Raw genomic sequence first — 18,236 nt, 5'->3', positions numbered from 1 at the left:
TCAATACTAACTGCCCTGCATAGAGCCGCGAAATCTTTATCTCGATTGCACAGACCTTGTATTGAGGAGAATTTAATTATATACAAGAAATGTCTTGAACATCTTTTGTTTTCTCAGTTAACAGTATGGAGAAAAGTAAAAAAGACAGCAGGCAAATTTACCCCCAACCCACCACCATTGTTAAAGGTGAATGGTCAGTGTGTGACTGGAACAACTGAGGTTAGCAAATGTCCTGGCTGATCATTTCTCCAATGTATCATGCAAGCGTGAAGCAGCTCCTGGTCACCAGTATAGGAGCATTGAAGAACAGAAAATTTTTCCTTTTACAACAGGAATGGAAAAATCTTACAATGCTACTTTTATTGAAAAAGAATTTGATTCCACACTTGCTACCTATAATAATACACCCCTAGCCCCGATTGGATCCCATATGCAATGATTAGACATGTACCTGTTAATTCTAAGTTATTTATTTAAGCATTATAAAGAGAATATGGCAGTAATCCAAGTATCTGGGAACTAGCTGTTATTTTAGCATTTTTAAAACTTGGTAAGGATAATTTTTTTAGCAGCAAACTATCGACCAATTGTATTGACATCTTGTCTATGTAAGATCATGGAGAAGATGGTCAATGCAAGACTGGTGTGATGCCGGGAGAAGAAAAATATTTGATCACCTATCCAGTTTGGTTTTAGAAAAATGCACTCAACAACTGTAGCACACCATGTAACAGTTTTTTTTTTTTTACCTAGAAAAGGCATATGATACTGCATGGAGATATGGTATACATAAAACCGTTCATAATTTGGGATTGAGAGGAGAGCTACCATTGTTCATTCAAGTATTCATTTCACATAGATTTTTCCAAGTTAGATTAGGGGAAACTCTGTCAGAGAAGAAATGTCAGGAAGAAGCAGTTCCCCAGGGTAGTGTGCTGAGTGTAACCTTATTTGCATTAGCCATTAATGGGATATCGTCTGTCATTCCCAAAGATTTTTTCTCAACACTATTTGCAGATGATCTTTCTATATCATTTGCTGGAGCTAGAATGGCACTGGCTTTGAGAAAACTAAAACTTTCAATTGACAAACTTATTCAGTGGGCTGATAAGAAAGGATTAAAGTTTTCAACAAGCAATACTGTTGTCCATTTCTGTCGTATTCGGGGGGAGTACATTCAGACCCGGATATAATTGAATCTAGATTTTTAGGATTAATATTTGATTGCAGACTGACAAGGATTCCTTACTTGAAAGCCTTAAATGTGCTTCCATTTAAGATATCATCAACCCCTCCATGGAAATTAGCTGAGATATCTTTTGGAAATATTTATTGTTAAAGAAAAAGAATATGACAGACTTAGAAGCCAGTCTTTTTTTTATGGTACATGTGTCAGAATACTTTTATGTATACTGATGGCTCAGAATCTGATGCTGGTGTTGGATTTGGAGTATATAGTAATGCCTTTAATTATAGAGGTGCACTTCCTCTAGTCTCTTATATGTAGGCCTACTGCCGAACTATAGGGCATACTAACCACTATTAAAAAAATCATCAAAAGAGGAGGGCAATTTTACTACTTTTAGTGATGCAAGAAGTGTCCTACAAGTTATAGAAATTTTCAATTCAGTAATCATTAGTTTTGAAGATTTTAGAGTGGCTTTTCATTATTGGCCCGAGAGGTACAACAGTTCGACTTTTTTGGGTTCCGGCACACGTATGTGTGTCTGGGATTGAGAAGGGAGATTTACTGGCAAAGAATGCAGCAGCTTAATTGCTACCAAGATTCTATCCCATCCTCTGTAATGTTTTTTTTACAGAGTTCGTGTTATGATAATTGGCAATAGCATTGAGATAGTTTAGATGAAATAAGATGAGAGAAATAATGAATGCTCTCTCTCCTTGTAGGTATAGTATGATACCCCGAAAATGGAAGACCACTCTTTGTTGTCTTCGCATTGGTCATATTTGGTTAACACACGTGTTTCTGATGACTGCCATATTGCAATTACTGTTTGGTAACCTTCACACTAAGGCACTTGTTGACCGAATGCCACACTTTTAGCACCTTATGAAATAAATATCTGTCTGAGGCTTGAGGTGAAGATGGTTTTTTGGTCCTTGCAAAGATTCTTGGACGTGATGCGTTATACCATATTATAGTTAGCGGTATTTTAAGATTTATCTCGGAAGTAGGTCTTCTAAAAGCTATTTACCTTTCATAAGGACATCTTTACTTTTATTTTTTTAAATTAAACTTCCTTTAATTCATTAATTGTAACAAATGATACCTGTGCCAATGACCTTAGATTTCAAGATGCCAGAAAACTCTTAATCGTGCTTTAGCATCCCTCCTTAAATTCCTCTGCTCTTCTGTTTAATATTTCTTCGTTTTATCGGTGTTTTTTTTTTTTTTTTTTTTTTTTTTTTTTTTTTTTTTTTTTTTTTTTTTTTTTTCAAATAATAACCACTTTTTTAACGACCAATTTCTAGCATATCCTGGAGAAGTTATAAAGACAAATTAGTAATTTGGTAATTTACATGTATATATATATATATATATATATATATATATATATATATATATATATATATATATATATATATATATATATAAGTAATGAACTGAATTTTCAAATGTATAATCTATATTTTCTGAAAATTAGATATGGTAAAGTTAGCAAAATTGTCTTTATTTAGCGTCTTAAAAACGTAGTTTCAATTTCAATAAAATTAGGAAGTTATCTCCCACCGTTTTCCTTTCCTGATTATCATCATTATCTCCTTATACACCTATTGACGCAAAGGGCCTCGGTTAGATTTCGCCAGTCGTCTCTATCTTGAGCTTTTAAATCAATACTTTTCCATTCATCATCTCCTACTTCACGTTTCATAGTCCTCAGCCATGTAGCCCACGGTCTTCCAACTCTTCTAGTGCCTTGTGGAGCCCAGAGGAAATTTTGGTGAACTAATCTCTTTTCGGGAGTGTGAAGAAAATGCCCAAACCATCTCCATCTACCCCTCACCATGATCTCATCCACATAAGGCACTCTGGTAATCTCTTATAGTTTCATTTCTAATCCTGTCTTGCCATTTACCTCCCAATATTCATTTGAGGGTTATGTTCTCAAATCTACAAAAGCTATTGGATATCGTTTCATTGTCATACCATGACTCATGTCTGTAGAGTAACACCGATCTCACTAAACTGATATACTGTATAGTCTGATTTTTATATGTAATTTTAGGAGATTTGATTTCCAAATTTTACTTAACCTAGCCATTGTCTGACTTGCTATTTTCAATCTTTCATTAAACTCAAATTCTAAAGAGCCTGTATTAGAGATCATAGTTATTATTATTATTATTATTATTATTATTATTATTATTATTATTGTTGTTGTTATTATTATTATTAATATTACTACTACTACTTGCTAAGCTACAAACCTAGTTGGAAAAGCAAGATGCTATAAGCCCAGGGGCTCCAACAAGGAAAATAGCCCCGCGAGGAAAGGAAACAAGGAAATAAGAGAATTAATAACAATTGAAATAAAATATTTAAGAACAGTAAAAACAATTAAAATCTCCTTCCAATTATATTTCATCTTCAATTGCATATTGCGTTCTCATCATCTCTGTCTTTGTTCTATTTATCTTGAGTCCAACCTCATGTGATATTTCATGCATTCTGGTAAGCAGGTTTTGCAAGTCCTGTGGTGTGCTGCTAATAAGGACAGTCATCAGCATACTCTAGTTCAGCTAATTTCCTGTTAACAATCCAGTCCAATCCTTCTCCTAAATATAGTCAAACAAAAAGTAAACCTTGGAAAACAACATCTAGTCCCTTATAATGTTTTAGATTTCATCAAATTATGTACTTCCATTTGCTTCAGGTAAAATTTGTTAAATAAGAATACACATACATTTTTTATGTAGAATTTGATATTTATATTTCATTAAAATCTGATATATTTGAATTTTAATGGGTTTCTGCCACAATAGCTTCCTTATGGTGGACCTTTAGAAACCACTTTCATTGTCTTTCTCAGAGAATATTACATAAGAATAATTTTTTATTAAAAGTATTCTTTAACCTTCCATTATATATGTATTTTAAAATTGAAGTGAAATTTCTGGGTTCTTTTTTTTTTTTTTTTTTTTTTTTTTTTTTGCCCCCTGATATAGTCGGAAGTTGAACTTTTGGAAAACTTTATAGATTCATCTTCTATACTTTTGGTTTAAATTCCACAAAAATTAAATTTTTACAGAGGGTGAGGCTCCCCCCCCCTCCCCAGTCCTCATAAGGACCACGCGGAGATTTTAGACCACTTCCATTGACTTTCTCGGATTTTTTTTACATAGGAAGATGCTTTTATTTTTTTTTTTACATAGAATTGTGTATATTTGAGGTTGAAAGGGGATGGGGTTCTGCACACCATAGCTCCCTTAGGGGGCACTCTGAGGTTCGGGAGCACTTCCATTGACTTCCTCGGGAAGTTTTACATGGGAATATATTATTAGTTTATGTAGAATTGGTTATATTTGAAGTTTTAAGAGGGTGAGGGGTTCTGCTCCCACAGCTCTCTTAGCGATTCACCCCGAATCTCCTCGGAAAATTTTATATAGAAATACAATTTTAGTTTTTATGTATAATTGGTTATATTTCAAGTTTTAAGGAAACGATTAGAGATTCAGGACCATTTGCATTATCTTCTTCGGAAAATTTTACTCTGGAATACGCTTCTAGTTTTTTATTTAGATTATCTCTCTCTCTCTCTCTCTCTCTCTCTCTCTCTCTCTCTCTCTCTCTCTCTCTCTCTCTCTCTCTCTCTCTCTCTCTCTCTCTCTCTCTCTATTTATATATATATATATATATATATATATATATATATATATATATATAAATTCATATATATACATATATATATATATATATATATACTGTATACATATATACATATATATATATATATATATATATATATATATATATATATATATATATATATATATTATATATATATATATATATATATATATATATATATATATATATATATATATACACAATGTTGAAAGATAGAGAGAGAATAGCAAGAACCGATAAAAGAACCGAGGCAATCTCGAAAGAGCCATGTGATAAATGTTAGTAAGAAGTCCTATTAGCGTGATGCATGAATTGAAACAGCCATTCACGGCAAAGCCATTACATTATTGTAAGTGGTTTTGAGATTTGTTGTGGAAAGGGGAATTGCCTGACAATATTCTCTGCAGTTGCGATGCGTGATTCCTTCATCTCATGTCTGTTGATGACCGAAGGTTCAGCATTTGGTGTACTGTATAATAAATGACGGAAATATGTTGAATAGAGCATGGTGCCTCTTATCCCCCCCCCCCCAAATAAATAAAGGAATAAAGGAATAAGTAAGAATTGTTTGATGTGAATCTGTTGGTACCTTGAGACTCCTTGGTTGCAGATAAATGATCTGCCTGGATATAATTACCAGATAGATTGCACCTCTTGATGAAAGTGAACGTTATTGCTATTATCATAAATCTGTGCAATGCCATACTTGTTAAACACCAGTATGATATTTTTGCAAGTTTTTATTTTGCCTTTTTTGACATGTGCGTATTACTGGTCTTGGAACACATGAGCAAAATTGGTTTATCATTGGAACTCAAACTAATAAGAACAACTGAATTTGATAATTGAAACCCCATTATAAACAATGCCCAACCGAGTCTCTATAGACAAGTGGAAAGAGGACCACCTTGCAATTGCGAATATGAATTATGCGGAGCATTGTAAATCCGTTAAGATAAAATCCTCGAGGACCGTGAAATCCTGTACGCTCCCTTGATCATCCACTTTTTATAAATCATTCGAAAATTTTTCAGAAAACCCCGGCTGACTTAGATTTATACATCGAACATTTAATTTCAAAAGTTGTTTCTACTTTTCTTTATAAGTTTGATAGATTTTTCAAATTTAATTAGTTGTATTTTCCTTTGGTTTCACTGATTTTCATATGGAATAGTTTATATAGAATGCAAACACCGAATATTTAACAGAAATAGAAGAATGCAGTTTGTCCTAGCTATGGAGCATTCAAAAGTAACAAAGTCCTTATCACAGATGTGGAAAAAAAGAGAAACAGTATTTGAAAAGAGGAAGGTCAGTCAAGACTGAAATGATGCCATTTTGTATCAAAGGTAAAAATTCTGAGTAACGGAAACCACGAAGCGATAATGAGAGGACTCGACTCTCATATAATAGACCAAATTAGATAGACAATATACGTGCAAATGTTAAGATATATAAATGGGACCCAAACAGAAATGAGGGACATATCAGCCTCTTGAATGACCTTGAAAATCATACCATGTTTAAGGAATAGGTAGAAAATAATACACCTTTTAAGGGATAGATTACAAACGATATTCCTTAATTAAGAATACTTATGAGTATTTATTCAATTATTTGAAACGCTTCACCAAGGTTCAGAGTTATATCTTAAAGTCGATGTCTGAAGGACATTTAAAGTTTACACTTAGTCACACAATAACCTGTCGATAATCAATGGCACAGCTACAACCGAATCATTTCTCACCCTCGAACCAACAGTAGTTCGCAAATAAATTGAATATTGATAGCAAGCTCGTAGCTATAAGAAACAACAATTCACTAATTGTACCAATAGGACGCGTGTTACCTTTAATGCTTTCAATAAAGTTACTTGAACAAGTGACAATTTCAATGTTTACTGAAGAGAAAATTTTATGTTTTCTTGAACATCTTGGCCCTTTCAGAATTATTGAATTAAGGTGTATATGAAGTTCAAGCCTATTTAGCTTTAAAATGTAGGACTGAGACTTGTAGAACCGGCTAACCTATAAAGTGAAGAGAAGAGAAGATTTGTATTGATGAATCAAATACCTTTTAATTGAAAGATTAATATTGATAAAATTAGTAACTTAATATTCAAATAATTTTTATAGGCATCAATTAGATGAAGTACCCGATCGCTAAAGTACAGTATTCCTTCTCTGTGAGCAATGGTGCAGAATGCAAAGCTGATTTTAGATTATTGCCTGGACTCTGGAAGTTAAGGTGACTTGCTCCTACTATGGTACAGTATCACCGCAACACAAGTGCACGCAGACCACGGTAAGTAGCGAAAGTATTACTGACTTGAGTAGAGGTGCTTAGTGGCTGGATTGTTACGCCCTCTTTTTATCTTTAGATGAAAGGAGCATGGTGTGATTAAGATACCCGATGCTTCCGATTTCAGGGTGCCATGCAGTAATGCACTGAACCAGCAGTCTTTGTTTTGCAGTCTTATTATTTGGGGTCCTGTGTCTACCAGACGCAAATCTGGTTGGTAGAGTGATGTCAGGGGAGCGTTATTCGTCACCTTCTGCTACCATAAAAATGCCTCAGATTAACGAGCAAGTTGTAGTTCATCGTCTTTTAGGATCCCAGGTGGGCAAATAGAGATTTCTTAAATAGTATTCGCTTGTGGGAAGAAGACTCCTGTTCTTAAGGTTGTGGTGGCCGATGTGGTAACATCCCTGACTGGTGAACACCAGACTAGGGTTCGATTCCCGCTCAAACTCGTTAGTTTCTTTGGTCGCTGTAACTTCACCATCCTTGTTAGCTAAGGATGGGGGTTTGGGGGGGGAGCCTAAAGGTCAGTCTGCTGAGTCATCAGCAGCCATTGCCTGGCCCTCCTTGGTCCTAACTTGGGTGGAGAGGGAGCTTGGGCACTGATCGTATTTGTATATGGTCAGTCTCTAGGGCATTGTCCTGCTCGATAGGGCAATGTTACTATCCTTTACTCCAGCTATTCATGAGCGGCCTTTTAACCTTTAAACCTTATCTATTTTCGACAATCAGGTGAGACCATGAAAAAAAGAGAAAATGGTAAACTAACTACCTCTGAGCCCAAAAGTTTTCTCCGAAATGATTATGGTTGGATGAGAAAAGCAAAGGGTGGCAGGATAAAAAGAACTTGGAAGGTTGATGATCAAATATGTCAAATTATATCCCTTTGTCTTTGGCTAATCCCTCTCTTGTCATGTTCCTGTATTAGGATGGATCTCTATAACTACTGTATATCTTTGCATAGGTTATATGTTAAGATGAAAGATAATGTAGACATTTGAATGCAAATGACTAATCCCAACAGAACTGTTTTGGTTAAGCATGTACAAAAATTTACCTTGCCCTTATTTTCTATCCGGGTGGCATTCGATTCTCCAACTTTTACAAATCGTAACCAATATGAATGTACTTTGAAGAATGTTTGACGTAACCGAAGACATTTTGGTAGAGTTGGTGTATCAAAATCATCATGAGATTTTAGACCCTTTCTAGGGTTTTACTGCAAAAATTAAAAATACACCGTTAAGGAAATGGTGTTTTTAAGATGTAAAATGGATGACTAATAATTTGGTATGGGAGGAAAGAGCTAAAGTTCTTTAGGGTTTTGGAATATTTGGACAAAATAAAATTCACTATAAGAGAGGAAGACAAGGAGTCAAAACATTTTCATGAATCGTGCATACACGAAATCATTGTTAAATTAATTTTTTGTCTCCTTGTTATCTGTTTGTAAGATTATTTTGTAGAATGTGGCATGAAGAGGCAAAACCTGATGAGTGGGCGCTACTATTGTTGATGAAAATTAAAAAAAAAAAAAAAAAAAAAAAAAAAAATGAGACTTAACTGACTGCAATAATTACAGTCATCACACTTACTTTAATTTACCTATTTACTTTGATGGCTGCCTTTCCGGTCCCATACAGCAGGAGAACCCTGCTCTCTACAGGACCTCCACTGATGTTTTACCTTGTTCGTTCAGAGTATTTATGGTTTCAGATCACGTATTGTTCATTTACTGTTGAATCATTAATGTTGTATGATTTTTTTAAATAAGAAAGTCTTCAATTTCCTCTGGAAAGCCTTAATGTTTTCAATCATTCGAATGTTTCATGGGAGCTTATTATATAGTCTTGGGGCCGCATATTTAAAGGCTCTTATTCTAAAAAGAGTAGAAAGAAAGGTTCAGGAAAATCTGAGATGAACAAGCAGGATTTAGAAAAGGTAGAAGTTCCACTGACCAAATTTTCATTTTGAGACATGTTATACAGCAAAGCATAGAATATGTTTGTTCATGAGTATACCAAGTGTAAAGTTAATGTTAATGGAATCCTATCAAATGAATTTCCAGTGAACAGCGGAGTACTCCAAGGAAATGTGTTGTCAGTTATGTTTTTTATCTTCCCCATGGATTTTGTAAAGCGTAGAACAGTTGGAGATGATGGAGAAGGATTGGACTGGATTGGTAAAAGGAAATTAGTTGACCTAGAGTATGCTGATAATGCTGTCCTTATTAGCAAAACACCACAGGAACTGCAATGCTTGCTTACCAGAATGCATGAAATATTACTGGACGTTAGGCTCAAGATGAATAGAAGGAACACTGAGATGATGATAACGGAATATGCAGAGAGACCTTCTGTGTGCTACCCCCATCTAGTTTATTTCGCATGTCAACAAGATTTACCACGGATTTACAATAAAAAGATTAGTGATAAAAAAATATGTCGGTGGGGTTTGCATACAGTAAAATCTTGAAACATTTATCAGTTTACTTTAAAATCAGTAAATTATTCTGGAAGATATGTCAAAGTGCTTTATTAACATGAAAACCTACTTCAACAACCTTGAAAAACATAGGAATGCATATGGAGGTCATGTAACTCGGACAGCTGTAAATACTTTTAAGCAAAAGGCAAGCTTTGGGTGGCTAATTGCCTGGCTATCTTGAAACAAAACTGGCTACCATCTTGGATTTTCAAGTAGCCAATCGACCAGATTTAATTAGTATGACTTGGAAAACAAGTGAGTAAAATTTGGTGCTTTGCATCATTTTTCTCTTATCTCCTACACTAAAATTAACTATCCGAAGATTATCAACTAAAAAGAAAAATTAATAACAACTGTGTGTTGCTGGAAAATAAAAACTTTGTATTGATGAAAAGACTTAATATTAAACAACACTGTTCAAAAAGCAAAATGGTTTTTAACCACAAATTTATTTCAACATGCATATTCTTCTAGTGATTTCATAAATATTTGTGAGTTGTTTTGATTTTAAACATATATATCGTAAACTTTCTTAGTTCGTAAATCCATCGTCTTTTCTTCCTTCCGCGGCTTCTTTTGTAATCTTTAGAGACCTATTCTGTTATCCTTAATGTCCATCAAATATCTGCTATTCTAATTATATGTCCTCCCCATGTCCATTTATTTATTTAATACACACGCACACACACATCTATTTATATGTACATATATATATATATATATATATATATATATATATATATATATATATATATATATATATATATATATATATATATATATATATATATATATATATATATATATATATCCTTTCCGGGAGGGAGTATCTTAACGTGGTGATTAGGTTTGTGTATTGCCATGATCAGTAAAGATGTACTAGTCAGGGCCACCCATACTAGGCTAGTTTGCTGTGAGTAATCAGACTAAAGTCTTCCTACATCACCAATCCGCAGTGGTCTACGTGTTGATGAAAATGGCAAAATCCCAGACATGACCAAGACATGTTTGAGGTCTTTTTCCTGTAGTGGAATAGAATCGGCTGCATTTGTTGTTGCTGTTATTGTGTGTGTGTATATATATATATATATATATATATATATATATATATATATATATATATATATATATATATATATATATATATATATATATATACATATATATAATGTGTGTGTATAACAACCAGAGTTAAAGTAGATGTATATGCCTGCATCCTCGTTTTAAAAGGTTTACTGATAGCCTATCGGGAATTTCCATTCAATAACCCCTCCCCTACCCGACCTATATATATATATATATATATATATATATATATATATATATATATATATATATATATATGTGTGTGTGTGTGTGTGTGTGTGTGTGTGTGTGTGGTGTGTAAGTGTGTGAAGTGAGAATTGGACCGTTGAAATAGAATTGTAAGCTTTTACCTATTATCTAAGATATTCTCAAAAGAAACTACATAAATCATAACAAGAAGGGTATAAGGAAGACTCAGGTCTAACAAAAAAAGGATAGGATTAAGGGGTTATATTCATCCAAAAGTCATTTTATTTAAGTATTGGTCTGATGAGGAACAGCTGTCCTGAATTAACCGGAATCATCATCAACAGCAAATTAACTTCTGAGAAATATGAGTTGTTTGTCTTTAATTACACGAAAAAATGGAGTAATAAAGTAAGAGTTTTTGAAGATTTTATTTTTATAGAGACCGTTCTATCCAGAATGTTTTTATTTTGTTTTATATTGGCGTGTTTCGAATATTGGTCTCCGGATTGATATTCAGCAAGTGGTTTATATCTTGAATTGTTGGATACAGATTTGAGTTTTAGTAAAGTTCTTATTACAGAGCTTAGTATTAATCTTCTGCAGTATCATTCAATTAGCTTTTTGTGCATGTTTTATAATATATCACAGTACTAATTATCTTTTGTATTCATATTATCCGAGACATGTAGTAATAGACAATGCAGTGAGATCTAACAGTTTCGCCCTTTTTCATGTAAAGTTATTTACCTAACATTATCTAGTATATTGTTTATCAGACTCATATAAATCTCACTTTATGATTTAATAGTTTCTTGTTTATTATTATTATTATTATTATTATTATTATTATTATTATTATTATTATTATTATTATTATTATTATTATTATTATTATTATTATTATTATTATACAGTCAAATTTACAACGTATTCCTGTTTCTGCACTAAATGTTATCCATAGCTATTTGCCCTTTCAAAAAGAAAAATTATATATATATATATATATATATATATATATATATATATATATATATATATATATATATATATATATATATATATATATATATATCACATCTATATACAGTATATATATAATTATATGATATACACATATACTGTACACTCCAACAAATAAAGACTACTATCTTCAGACTGCATTTCAGAATTTAGCTTTCTCTCTCTCTCTCTCTCTCTCTCTCTCTCTCTCTCTCTCTCTCTCTCTCTCACTCTCTCTCTCTCTCTCTCTCTCTCTCTCTCTCTCTCTCTATATATATATATATATATATATATATATATATATATATATATATATATATATATATATATATATATATATGAATATATATATATATATATATATATATATATATATATATATATATATATATATTATACAGTATATATAGAAACATATATATTATATATACATTATATATATAAACACACACACACACACATATATATATATATATATATATATATATATATATATATATATATATATATATATATATATGAGTGTAATCGTGTATTATTTGGTTATCTTTCCGCAGTGTAGAAATGCAAGGATACTGTTATTTTTTTACTTGTGAAACTCTCGCTAACCCTAACATTGGGTGATGATGCTCATATAATGCCATTTAAGGATCATATCCATTTTCCATATGGCCCAGAACTCTTCTCTTGGCGTTCGTATGTTGTGCGACAATAAATTTGGTTCCCAAGCGTTTGCATTGCTACTTTTTAGAGCAGCAATATCCTGGCTGTACCTTGTAGACGTACCCAGGTTTTTATTTGTTTTTATGAATCTGACTTATGCTTGCTCCAAGCTTAATTTCTGCTTTATGTCTTGTAGGTACGTGAATGCTGTAACTGGTTCTTTAGCTGCTAAAGATTAAACAAGGGTGCAACGAAGTGCATCACTTATAAAGGTTGTAAGTACTTTAGTTATATTTTAAACTTTTCAGCTTTGCCTTTATCAAACATTGTTATGTTAGTTAATTATAGCTTATTATTTTTTGAATTTGTGTCATGGTGTCTCCATACCATTAATTTATCCACTAGGGAATATATACTTATAAATCCATTACTACGTTCTCATTTACACACGCACACATACATCTACGGAGGCATTTATTAAACTGTTTGAGGTCACCACTATATGGCAATGTATTTCTCTGTCTTATCTGAGTGGGGCACAATTATCAGTCCCTTGGTATAAAGTAAACATGCATCATTCCTTTCACTTTTAACTTCGTAGTTACTTCAGTTTTGGATTATAAGGAAATTGCATTTACATCTATTCAGAGTAATAGTATATATTTACTCTTAAACAAATAAGTAATAACTTATTTTTCTCTTGAATGCTGATTGATACTATTCTAACGTTCAATATTCTTCATTTTGATTCAAGTGACGGCCTCACAAGCACATTTTGTCCTTCAAAGACATTCTGTTACTTTAAAAGTTTTTTTTTTTTTTTATGTGTGTGTGTGTGTTTCAGTTCTAGAATATTTTGTAGATTTAGGCAAATTACGTAATTTAGTCTCAGAATAGATACCCCGATAACATAGTTTACTGAAAGAGAACCAAGTAAAACTGCAATTAGCATACATCGATTTTATAGTTGGGCAATATGCGTTGACGTCAATGACAGTTGAATTATCGTAAGTGTTACTTACTGGTAATAAGAGTTAATCTTGCGGAAGTTACCGCCAATCCAGGTAATTTGCAAATTTTACTGATAATTAGTTTGTATTTGTGGAGGGCATAGATAGACAATTGATTATTATATGCAGATGCCTCTGGCATTAGGAGGATTTTACAGATAATTGAAATATTTCTGATAATGAAAATATTTTGCAAGTCACTAATCATGAAACTTCTTTATGAGAGCTTAGTGGAAGACATAAAATAATTTCAGTTTGTAACTTTCAATGGTAATCTAATTATCATTTGAAGAGGTGACAGAGATTCTGATTATCATATGGAGAAGTCACGGATAATTGAAGACATGGAAATGAGGAGGCTCCAGCCTTCATAAGAAGGTGTACAGCACTCTCATCACCATCATCATCATCTCCTCCTACGGCTATTGACACAAAGGGTCTCTGTTAGATTTCGCTAGTCGTCTCTATCTTGAGCTTGAAATCAATACTTCTCCATTCATCATCTCCTACTTCACGCTTCATAGTCCTCACTCCTCAGCCTTGTAGGCCTCGGCCTTCCAACTGTTCTAGTTCCTTGTGGAGTCCATTTAAAAGTTTGGTGAACTAATCTCTCTTGGGGAATGCGAAAAGAAGAGCCTTCCCAAACCATCTCCATCTAACCTTCACCATGATCTCGGCGTCAATGACCTTAGATGTCAGGATGCCTGAAAACTTTAAATCAATCAATCAATCAATCACCATGATCTCATCCACTTATGGCACTCGAGTAATATCTCTTGTAGTTTCATTTCTAATCCTGTCGTGCCATTTAACTCCTAACATTCTTCTGAGGGCTTTGTTCTCAAATCTAAAAAATCTGTTGGATATTATTTCATTGTCATACCACGACTCGTGTCCATACAGTAACACCGATCTTACTAAACTGATATAGATGTAGATGTAACAGTTCCTCCGTTACTTTAACCTGATGGCTCTGTCACTCACTGTCCAAAGGAGAAGTCAACTTTTTTAGCTGATGTGTTTGACAGTACGCAGAGTAATGAGACGCTCGATCTTCCTCATCCCTGTTTTCCTGAGGCTAAACTAACTAGTTTAGCTTTTTGATCTTCTGAAATGAAAGCTATCTTGATGGATCTTGTTGCTTATGGAGGTGCAGACCCAAATGGTATTTTTTCTTTTTTTTTTTTTCTTTTTTTATAAAGACTGCAGAATTTTTAGCTCCAATGTTATCTGCTATGTTGCGTAAGTTATCAAGAAGAGGAGCTTTTAGCACTTGTTGGAGAATTGGTAATGTTACTCCACTATGTAAATGTATTTGTGGTAGCCCAAGTCCAACTGATTACCGCCCAATTTCCTTAACTCTCCTATTATTTAAAGTTTTTGAACTTCTTTCCTCACTGGGCCATTTTTCCCTGTTGGAGCTCTAGGGCTTATAGCATCCTGATATCCCCATTAGTGTTGTAGCTTAGTTAATAATAATAATAATAATAATAATAATAATAATAATAATAATAATAATAATAATAATAATAATAGCCTGATTTATATATGTAATTTCAAGCGATATTGTCTGATTTTTTTTCAATCCTTCTTCATTAGATTCCAATTCTAAAGAAATATAATCGGCCCCACAAAGCTTTTAACTGTAACTCAATTTGTCCCTGTAGTAAAAACAGATATACCTCCTATCATGTAGAGGGAAAACGTGCGTGTGTCCATTTATGTTTGATTGACTTTGGATTAGAAATTATTGAAAGATATCCTCCCATGGAATTTTCAGAATCTTTTCTTACCTTTATTCCTCTCACGACGGAGATCATGCCCTTGGTTTCAGTGACTCACTCAAAAAGGCTTAACTTGAGTGTGTACCTCGATGAAGGTTTGACTATTTTTTTCACCATAGGGACCTTGTTAAATCATCAGAGATATCCACTAACTGTTGATACACCGAATAGTCATCCAGTGAAGGTTTCTACTAATGTTAATCTAAATCTGTCCTTATTGCTTCGCGGTATTTTGTCTATGCTCACGTATGCCCTTTGGCAAATGATTTTGAAATTAAGTAAATAATTGATCAGGTATTGGCATTAGTTTGAGTATATACTCTTAGAGTGTGATCCTACTAAATGGTTAGTTGCTGATGCCATTTATGGATATTTTCAATGATTCTGCTGTCAGTTGCAATCACAATATTTTTTAATTACAAGAGACAAGTCAAATTCAGATGTCAAGAACTGTTGGTTTCGTAACCAAATATAAATAATAACTTTACATGTTTATTTGTATATAGCAAAAGGAATAAGATTATATTTTTTAAAACTATCCTCTCCAGTTTCTACGCCAAGCAAGGAATATATTTTTCAGTCATTGTTAAAGACATTTTATTAATAAATTGAAAATAATGAAAAACATTATTGCAATTTTAATTTTATATTTTGAAATAAGACACAAGAATCTCATAACAATAAATCAACTATGTCATCTCCTTTCTCATAACTTAAAGTACTGATCACCAAGTATACCTCAACTCATGTCTCAAGATCCTTATATTTTTGCATTTATTTGCAGTACAGTATTTACACGAGCCTGTAACTAAATTAAATGTATAGCTTACAGACACATGTATCATGGCAGTAATAGAAATGCTTGAGGTGCAGGTAGCATAGATTGAATGATTGATATGAAAATGTTCTGTAGCTGCCAACTACATTATTGTGTTGCCACAACATTTTTGTACCATTTCTTAGCCTGATGGTAACTGCTCGATGTTGGTTCATTAATCAGTTGATTATATGAATTCCTTTCCTTAGGCAGTAGATAAACTTCTTGTGGTAGAATCTGTTTATAGAATTTGCAAATGTCTATAAGAATAGATCGTTGAGAGTAAATGTAATGAGAGTTATGCAATGAGCGTAAATGGAAACGCAGAAGATGGAATAATGAATGTTTATATGGATGACGTAAGAATAGAAGTAGCTGGTTGCTATAAAGTAACAGTTGATAACAAGATGTAAGGAGGGGTAAATAACTGAATGTTTATATAGATGACGCAAGGATAGAAGTAGCTGGTTGCTATAAAGTAACAGTTGATGGCAAGATGTGAAGAGGGGTAAATAACTGAAAAGGAGGATACGTACAAAAAATTAGTAATCGACGTGAATTGTCAGTAAACGTGAAGGTAGTAATGCATGAAGGGATTGTCTAACCAACTTCCCTTATGAAAGGGTTGTTGGGAAGAAATGAAGTTGAATTTGTTGAAATGACCTGTTTGCGAAGTATATGAGGTAATAGTGAGGGAGAGAAAAGTGGCGCTGCGGAGAAGTTAGCTGAAAGGGTTATTTTAGGAAAAAAGATGAATAAGAGTATTTGGAGGTGGTACAGTCATGCTGACAGAATTAAGTACAACAGCTTAGTGAAAAGATTGTAGAATGAACTCTGGACGCAGACAGGTTAGGTAAATGAGATGAAACTCTCATTACAAATAAAGGATCTTTATATCGAACGAGTGCAAGATTAGGGTGAATGATGCAATGTATGTAAGACGACTTGGCGTGCTGCATATAATTTATCTGTGCTCGTTTATGAAGCTACTAATGTTATGGAAGAATTTTTTCCCTGGATATCTCGACGATTCAGTTGTTTAAACAAGGAATGTGGCAGTGACTACTGTGTTGTACTTCTCTAGAACCAACCCCTGTCAGAAGGAATGGCTTAATGTAAACACACACATCGTCACCATCATCTCTTACGGGTATTGATACATAGGGCCTTGGTTAGATTTCACCAGTCGTTTCTATCTTGAGCTTTTAATTCAATACTTCTCCATTCATCATCATCTACTTTGCGATTCTTAGTCCTCAGCCTTGTAGGCCTACGTCTTCCAACTCTTCTAACTCTTCTAGTGCCTTGTGGAGCCCAACTGAACGTTTGGTGAACTAATCTCTCTTGGGGAGTGCAAAGAGCAGGCCCAGACCATCTCCATCTACCCCTCATCATGATCTCATCCACATATGGCACTTGAGTAATCTCTCTTATAGTTTCATTTCTAATCCTGTCCTGCCATTTGACTCCCAATATCCTTCTGTAGGCTTTGTTCTCAAATCTACAATTCTATTGGAGATTGTTTCATTGGCATACCATGACTCATGTCCATATAGTAACACCAATTTGACTATTGATATATGGTCTGATTTATATATGTAATTTCAGGCGATTTGAGTTCCAAATTTTACTTAACCTAGCCATTGTTTGATTTGCTTTTTTCAATCTTTCACTAAACTCTACAGTAATTCTAATGACCCTGTATTGGAGATCTGAGATCCTAAATACTTAAATGATTCTACCTCATTAATCCTCTTTCTTTCCAATGATATTTCATTTTCCATTGCATACTCCGGTCTCATCATCTGTCTTTCTTCTATTTATCTTTAGCCCAACTTCGTGTGATATTTCATGTATTCTAGTAAGCAAGAATTGCAAATCCTGTGGTATTCTGCTAACAATGACAGCATCATCAGCATAATCTAGGTCTGCTAAGTTCCTATCACCAATCCAGTCCAATCCATCACCACCATCTCCGACTGTTCTATGCATTACAAAATCCATAAGGAGGATAAACTACATAGGTAACA

General features: G+C 33.4%; 1 long non-coding RNA gene across 1 annotated transcript in view; it reads left to right on the top strand.

Annotated features, from left to right (window-relative positions):
* LOC137632259 (uncharacterized) overlaps window positions 1-14,274 on the top strand; it is a 936,711-nt gene extending 922,437 nt beyond the window's left edge. Inside the window, exon 5 of the long non-coding RNA XR_011042031.1 lies at window positions 12,792-14,274. This is a non-coding gene — a long non-coding RNA (uncharacterized lncRNA). The remainder of the gene's footprint in view (window positions 1-12,791) is intronic.
* The last annotated feature ends 3,962 nt before the right edge of the window (window positions 14,275-18,236 follow it).

The sequence above is a fragment of the Palaemon carinicauda genome, chromosome 41, assembly GCF_036898095.1.
Source record: "Palaemon carinicauda isolate YSFRI2023 chromosome 41, ASM3689809v2, whole genome shotgun sequence".
NCBI lineage: Eukaryota > Metazoa > Arthropoda > Malacostraca > Decapoda > Palaemonidae > Palaemon > Palaemon carinicauda.
Note: the sequence above shows the minus strand (reverse complement) of the source record. Positions and strands in the feature narration are given on the sequence as shown.